The sequence below is a fragment of the Sander lucioperca genome, chromosome 20 (assembly GCF_008315115.2).
Source record: "Sander lucioperca isolate FBNREF2018 chromosome 20, SLUC_FBN_1.2, whole genome shotgun sequence".
Lineage (NCBI taxonomy): Eukaryota > Metazoa > Chordata > Actinopteri > Perciformes > Percidae > Sander > Sander lucioperca.
This window is the reverse complement of record NC_050192.1, coordinates 13,763,966-13,772,584: the sequence shown is the minus strand read 5'-3', so window position 1 is coordinate 13,772,584 and position 8,619 is coordinate 13,763,966. Positions and strand designations below refer to the sequence as shown.

At 41.2% G+C, this 8,619-nt stretch overlaps 1 long non-coding RNA gene across 1 annotated transcript; it reads left to right on the top strand.

Moving 5' to 3' along the window:
* The first annotated feature begins 557 nt into the window (after positions 1-557).
* On the top strand, positions 558-7,881 carry LOC116039823. The gene is made up of 4 exons (XR_004102519.2): positions 558-570; positions 1,868-1,872; positions 7,084-7,089; positions 7,774-7,881. It is a non-coding gene; the product is annotated as an uncharacterized LOC116039823 (long non-coding RNA).
* Positions 7,882-8,619: the final 738 nt, after the last annotated feature.

The window sequence follows — 8,619 nt, the reverse complement described above, 5'->3', positions numbered from 1 at the left end:
AATACTGTATGTGCTTATATTGACCTCAAAATACCATGCCTTCATCATCAACACTTTGCTGTCTGAACACACTGAACCACTTTCCCAGACGTAATAAACCAAACTCCCACGCAGCTGCTCTGACAGAGAGAAGCTCCAGTATTAGCTATGGTCCCTTGCGGTGCTCCCCTTTAATCTGTGTCGGGCCAACTGTCTCTGCAAGTTCAGGTAGTAGCTTGCCACTGAACAAAGTGGATCAAATGAAGGGGGTGAATTAAATTCATTTTAAGAAGTAATGGTGATAGGGTCCTCTGCCCATCTTTTCAGCCTTTTAAAGGGAGATATAAATGGGTTTGAATCCGTAGTTCCTTTATGCAAGACAAGGATTGGGTCTGTCTCTCTCCCTCGCTCTCAGAGTTGCCATCCTCTGTCTTTTTCTCCAATCCCTTCCCCTTGACTGCCCATGTCACATGGGATTATGGCCACATGCACCACTGGATGTTTTTGTCGCAGAAAGACACTCGCAGTTGCAGAAGAAAAAAATACTTGGCTCATACTTTCCCCTGTTTGTATGTCGAGACAGCAGTTTTTGTTGTTCCCGTTTTAGTGCTGTGTGATGGAGCAATTATGTTGACGGATATGTCCACTGTGCGATAACAGCAATTAACAGGCCACCTGATCCGTTTTGGGTTTAAACAACTCTAAGATCGCTATTATTATTACCACTTTCAAACAGCATGAGGATGCATACTAACTCTTCATATTTTTGTAAATATTGTTGTAAAAGACTCAGGCTTTGAGCAATCTAAGGAAACTGAAGATGGAAATGCATGGATAGAAATATAAAGTTGTAATGCAGCTTGCGTGCTATGAAAATCCCATTCACAATGGTTCAGTAACTGCCTGAATACTTCATCATGCTTTCTCTTAACGAAACATTTACTTGTTTTCCATCTGAGCTAGCTTCAACCTTACCTCAGTGCAACTGTACAAAGTGCGGGGGGGGATAAACATAGCATGTGCTCATCATGACTGCAGGTTGTTAGTATAGTGTTACTATTATTACACTGGGCCAGATGTAAAGTGAACATTTACTTAGCTGTGTTGCAAGCTCTGAAAAGCAAGATAAAAACATGCAAGGACAGAATGTAAACCTACTCGATGGCAGATATATCATCATGTAGCGATGCAGGTTATAAAGTAGTGTTTAATGGTAGGACAATGGGAGGTTTCAGAGCTGGAGGTTTCAAGCCTGTGCATGTCCTGTATTTCTGTAATTATGTAAATGTAAGCACTTCAGTAGAGTAACCACAGTAATGGATAAAAAAAAGATAAATGGCATTTTTGGCCTGCCAGCAACAGATACAGAAGTTATGGAATAATGAGGCTGGAAGGGATGGGTGGCAGACAAGGGTATATTAATGGTGTCCTAATTAGCCTCTATGCTTTGAATGCTTAAAACTAGCATATAACTATGTGAACCAAGAGGTCCCAAAACTCTTTATCAGCAATTCTTGAAAAAAAATCTTGATGTGCAAGTTTTATATACGAGGGAGTGCTTCTATGCCCCATCTCTCCCTGTCTATAGTGCTCTTTCTATACCAAAGCTTGCCTTTGTCATTAATTGGCTTGGAGCGGATAATTAGCTTGCATCTCATCATTTCCACAATTACTTATTTACCCCCAAATAACAAGAGAAGACAGACATGTCTTATTAAGTTTGACAGCCCAGAGAGCTCAATGTCTGTTATTTATTTGTCGTATAATTTAACACAAAAGTGGTATATGCATGAATAAAAGAGGTTTGGGGATAGGTTAAGGTTGTAAAATGGTTTATTTTCTTTGCAGCATCTTATTCAGGCCCCTCCCCATGGTATATCTTGAGGAGACAGAGTGCAGACTTCTGACAAGAAGCTAGGGTACATGTGGTTTCAATTGCCACTACAACTATCTCTAGACAAGTAAAAATACTTTAACATTGGCCCTTGGCTGGCGAATAAAGCTATCAGACCTGAATATATGCTGTCAAAGGCGAAAAAGCGAAGGCCAAGCCCTGAGATTGTACAGGCCAATTCAATTACTCCGGGCCGTTATCTAATGGAGAATGAACTAACCAGGCAAAGGGTTACTTTGGGATGGCTCTGCTGACGTCTGCCTCTTGTCTACATGATCTAATTTATTAAGACACACAGCTATTGATTGGCTTCTGCATGCCAACGGAGGAAAACCTTTTTAGATGCACTTTTGCAGTTTGCCATCTGGCAGAGGCTGAATAATAAGCTATTGGCGAGCAGGCATAAACATTAAAAGACATGCACACATGCGTGCACAAGCACACGCACACACATAGGTGTGCACATGGTGCGAGGTAATTTTCTTATCGCTGTAAGCCATGATGACCAAATTGGCAGCAGCTTCAACTACATGGGTCAATAAGCACAATCAATGGCTTCAACTGTGAGAAAACAGAGGGGAAAAAAACTGATTTGTGCATTTCTATAACTACAACCTCTCTATCTGTGGTCAAATAAGAGGGTCAGAGGGTGAGCACTCGCAACAAAACCCTATGAACATCATGCATTCACCACCACAATATTTTGCTTACTGTCTCCGTCCTGCACACCATCCTTTTCCGTCTCTCCCTCTCCTATCCATTGCTAGCTCAAAGCTGTGGACACAACAGTCTTATCTAGCATTGCTTTGCTGTCAGCGTGAGTGGTTTATTTTGGGCTTTATCTTGAGCAGGGGCCGGGCCGGAGCTCGTGGGTCTAAACTCGAGCCGGTGCACCAGGAGATAAGGCAGACAGGGACACTGTAACCTGCATGTCTGTGGTCAGGGTGGGAATGGATGGAGCCCGCTCCACAATCAAACAGCTTCCTCTACGCTCTTGATGGATCGGATCAGGATCACACAGCTGTGGAGGCAGCCTTACGAGTCTCTTTAAAGGCACAGTTTGTTTGAAAAGGCTAAGGGAAGTTTTTTTTGGAGCCTGCAGATTTACTCTACCAGAATAGTGCTATGCTGTGGTGAAGAGTTTAATACCATCACACATCTGGATGCAGGATAGATTCCTTTTTAAATCTGGATGCAGAGTATTAACTGAAATGTTACATCAAAATTGTATTTTTTATATTTCCTGAAAACATGCTTCAGGTTTTAAAGTTGAATTTTTTTTAACAGGGTCTGTTTCAATGTGAATACATTCAAATTCTGAAATACTTATATGTCCATTGCCTAGCCTCCCTTTCAGAATTGACCATTTGCTAGAGTAAACCCCTTTCCTGCACAGCGATTGCCCAATCATAGCTCAGCAAGCGTAACTACTGTAGGCACACTAGGCTAATATGCCAAAGCGGTTTGCATAGGGCTCTTGTAAGAGTGATTAAAGGTGTGGACACACAGAGCCGATAATCGGCCATTGGACAGTCTGGCAAGGTCAGTGACTCGAGTCTGTTCGGTGTGTTCCGTGCCGTCATCCTTCCAAGGGGCCGTCGTCCTTCATTTTGGCCGATTTGACATGTATAATCGGCGGGGCGGGCACTGCCGGCAGTTGGACTCAAATGACCCATCTGATTGGTAGAGTGCTAACCCAGAAACAGGGAGCGGAATGAGCGGAACTGACCTTTGTCGATCTGAAATGAAGACAGATTCAGCAACTGCATGGCCTATTTCTCGCTTAAAATGTTTTCAGAAACACGTTTCGGTGAACTATTTTAGTAAAATATGAGATCGTATTCTGAACAAGCCGCCATGACAGTCTGTCTTTGAATTTCCGGAGAAGTCAGACCCATGTGACGCGTTTATCCAATCAGCTGCCGGTTTTAATTTTTGGACGATAATACAGATTAGCGCTGCCTGCTGTTATGGAGACGTATTACGTCTCGTCGCTTTAGTGTGTTCTGAGGCATTTTTTTGACCAATTTGGGAAGACAGATCAGCCCGACTGCCTTTTCTGCCGACGTTTGGCCATCGGCTCTGTGTATCCACACCTTAAGAGTTGGTTTGCAAAGGGTTTGGAGGGTGGTGTATTTTCTTCACCTTTCCAAAATCAAGCACATAAGACTAAAAGTAAAAGTAATGGACTAACCAGCTATCAATATTATTTTTGGGGGTTGCAGGTTATGTGAAAAAAGCCTGGTTCAGGACTGTAACTTTCACTCGATGTGTGAGAGCTGGTCCTTGAGCATACTATTTTGTACATACTGTACATTACAGTAACTGTTCTGTTCTGCGCTATGCAGCAACCCTGGCCAAAATCATTACTCAAGATAGTGTTATTTGGCCAAACTCATCAGTTAGTGCTCATTGTCAAAGCCTCTTCACTTGTAAAAGTGAAATATACTGTTGGCAATGTGAACAATAAAGCATAAATCTAACCTATTGCTTATAGGTTTTGCCAAAATAATAAAGCATTAAAAAGAGTTATGTTAGAACAGAATAGCATTTTTCATTTCTGTTACAATAATCCACTATAATACAGCATTTCCCTTACATTTTTCCTTATACTACTGTAAATCTGCAATACAAGAGCAATGCTTTTATTTACATGTCTTCTACATAGATCATCAACTGGTAAAGATGCTGACCTGGAACATGTAGTCTTAGCCTTAGTCCTGTATCAAGATAACATGTATGTAGCCATCAAGGGCATGTTTATGACCCTTTTCAAGGTTAAGGCTTTTTTTATGGAATAGAGTAGCTAATATTGTTTAGTTAGAGTAAACTGATTATTTTATGTGATTTATGATTCTCTGATTTTGGAATGCTTTTAAATCTTGTATGATCTGTATTATATGTTGTTGTCTTTGACCTGAAATAGGTCTTCGTGATGTGTTGCATGTTTTAACACCAAGGACCATGTTGGAAATAAGTGTTTACACTTTAACATGCTATCCTTTGGATTATGTTGTTTTGTCAAATCCAAAAATAAATCAAATCAAATCAAAATCTTTTTACTGGGTTCTTGTTTTTAAAGGAGGCAGCCGGAGACATCGTTATCAACCAACTCATGGAGCCAGGAGCTAACGTTAGCTAGCTAGCTAGAGCTGATCAAATCTGTGTCGCCAACTAGAAATGAGAAAATGACTTTTGTCTTTCAAGTGGTAAATCTGCCACTATTATCATTGTTAGGTGCATCATTTGTGATGCATTAGAGGTGTACTGTAGCAACAGTAATTAAGGGGATGAGGTTTAGCAAAGGGTCACTTGTGGAGCTAAATAACTAAATACCAAAAGTCCAAACGAACAGTATAGACAAGCCCATTGATATGAGATCAGCAACATATACAAGAATGCAGCATGATCACAAGAATCTAGACTTGCATGTATCACACAACATTGATAAACCGTGGAGGTCTGAAGATTGCTTTGTGCTAATGAAGTACAGGCCTGCGTCTGGACAGCAAGAAAAGAGAAAGAGGCCAAGTCAAAAGAGAAAAATCCATGGAGACACTAAGGCATCCTCAGCTTATAGCTTGCACAACACAATGCAGTAAGACTGCAGATGAGAATATGTCTGTCTGAAGGGGGTAGGGTGGGGTAGGGTGGCAGAGAGAAAGATGGAGAGGGAAAGAAACCAGATGAGGCTAGTCAGAAATACTCAAGCGCTCTCCCACTGATCGACACGCTACCTCAGCCTGACAGTTTCATTTTCAAAGCCATTGTGTGCCAATGTGCCAATGCACATTATCAGCCACTGCCTGTTTGAGTATCCACCTTGCTCTCCTGATAAAAACCCGAGCTGCAAAGAAATAGAATGCCATCCCTGAGGCTTTTGAGATTCATATATTTCCTTAAACAATTTTCAACAAACACTTGCTTTAATTACCCTGTCCCATGACTGAATTGTCACAAACTATCACTTCGTAAGCCAACATGACATCTCCCTTTGTCCACGCTCTGTGATCGCATTTGCATTACCTTGGTGGATTTTTCCCCAACAGAATTGGTAGTTGTCATTTCAATCCAGATGACTCAATTATGCATGGGCTTATTTTCACTGTTTGCTCAGTGGGTTCGATTAAGGACAGAGAGGTTACAATCAGAAAGCATGCACACAACTGACAGTACTGACACCTCATTGAACCACTTCACGGTTCCCAGGGAAGTACCAAGTAGAAGCAATGCAAGTCTAAACCACACAGGGAAGCATTTCCCCCCATTTAGCCCAGGGCTCATTATCTATCTACACTATCAGTCTACAATATACTGTACAAAAAGCCACAAAATTATGTAGCTCTAGTTCTATCTCTAGGTTCTTTAAGCTCAGTTTATGAGACTGGCGGGGGCAAAACTAATGCTGTGCACTTTTCTACTCTTACATTATATAGATACTGCGACCTAGCTTCCCAATACAACTCTGCCAAATTAGTCCAGTTTAAATTATAGCTGATAGTGAAAACAAAATTAAAAGTTAAAAGTTATTACCCAAAATCACCATTATAATGATCCATTACTATGCAGCGCTCCTTTAATTAAACTAGAATGCCTTCTGCTATTACAATTTTTTTTCACTTGTCTGTCTAGATAAAGCAATGCAGCTACAGGTCCTGAGACCTGTTGTCTGAAACAGCCATTTAGCTGTCTGAAACTTTTCCCGAAAGGTTTCAGTTCGGTGACAACACTGGCAAAGGAATGCAATTTTGCTGTGAAAAACCTGTCACTGTTGCTGCCTCTCTTACCAGTGAGTCTGACAGGTAGGTTGGTATTTTGCATTTGGGTATTTTCTTGTGGACTTTAACTCCTTCGGGAATGTGCAGGCTGCAGCTACTCAGCTTGGTCAGATTTAGGTCAGGGTTTATCACTTTCACCATTTCCTCAAAAAGCCTTCATTTTTTCAGTATGAACAGTATGTGTTCCTTTCCTTTCTTCTGTTTAGGCTGATTTACCAAGGACATACTTAATTTCAGCACTGCCATAGGCCATGCTAATGCATATTTATATCTGGAAGCTTCCCAATTGCGCTGCGGTCGGCTCTTATTAGCCACTGTGCAACACCACTGGGACAATTAGGTTACCCATCAGTGAGGACTTTGTCTTTATACCACTGACTCTTTTATCTCATGTTTGTTAAGAAAGGATGTGCTGTTGTGCATTTCCAACAGTGTGTGGTGCTTTGAGGATAACAACATTTCAAATTTCAGCAAAAAGATGGCAGGCTTCAAACTGATTTTCAATTGTTGCTAAGCAACAACATGAACCATAACCAGGACTAACCCTGTCTGGTGCTTAAAACAGGTCCCTTGTGTACATATAAAACTTGGTGTGTTGCTCACGTGAATATTAGTTGTGACGGGTTCAAACACACCAGCTTTTTCAACCAGCCAGATGTTATTGAGGATTCAAACTAGCAACGTCTCTGTCAAAAAGTGGTTATATATCCTGGTCTTTGTAGGTCCAGTGACAACTATGTGAAATGAATGCATCTAATTCAGATGTTTTTGATGCTTCACAATTGATCTCTGCTGCAACATGTTTTCACTGCAACCACAGAAGCTTTATCTGCAGGACACTCCTACAGTATTATGCATGTATTATCCAGTCACCTCCATGTCAGGGAACAATGAGATCAGAGCTCTGGATGAGTAGGTAATCATATCAGTGACACACCACAGCCCTCAGCTGCAGAGCAAGCTGCTGATGGAACTGATTATATTAACACTACAATCCCCCCAGTATTTTGTGTAATGTTTCCCCTCTAATCTCATACATACTAAGTGTATGTAGTATGTATACTACTATGCACTAGAAGCACCTGTCCCATTATGTGTATGTGAGGATATGGTTTGTGGAAGGGTATGGCATGTGCGTATGAATGTATACTTCTAGGCACCAGAAGGAGTAGCACTTAAATTTCGTTGTGACAATGTTTTACAATGACAAATAAATGATTCTGATTCTGATTCTGATACAAGTTTCATCGTCAGCCGCCTTCGCTTTGGCAAATTTCCACTCACCATCACATACTGCTGTTACCTAACACATAGCTGGAATACAGTAGTTTTGTACTTCTTGGAGGATAAACAAGACTGAAATAGTGTGAAGCCCTGCTAACAACCCTCAATGTTCATTACACCCCATTGTATGAAAGAATTAGAGGGAATCAGACACTTTGTCATGCAGTGTTTTGTGTTTATAGCCATCGCAGCTACATGTGTGCTAATTGCTATAGCAAACAAAAGCTAAGCCAATTTCAATTCAGCCTCGCCACTTTGTGTTGAAACAACTAGCTCTTGACCAAAGTGTTGGATAGACAGATGAACTGACTGGCTAGCATTGCCATCATTAGGCTCTGCCACATAGCAGCACACTGCACGACATGTCAAAAGTCTCAGATGTAGATGAAATGTGATGTAAAAAAATAAACGAGAAAGCATCACTATGTGCACATGTGCAGTAGCTAGGTAAGCTCACAATTGCTAGCTAGCTGTTTCTCCAACTTCGGCCTGTACAAGGCAGGATTAGCCGGGAGACTTCTTCTAAACGAGGGCGCACTTCCAACTTTGCGTGGAATACCTGCAGAACAGGGACATGTAAGTAGTTCTATACAATTTATTTTGTAGATTAGGGTGAATTTGTGTGTGTTGTAGCTGTGTTTTGCCATTGAGAACGAGCTAGCATGCTAACGGTTAGCCCCCTAA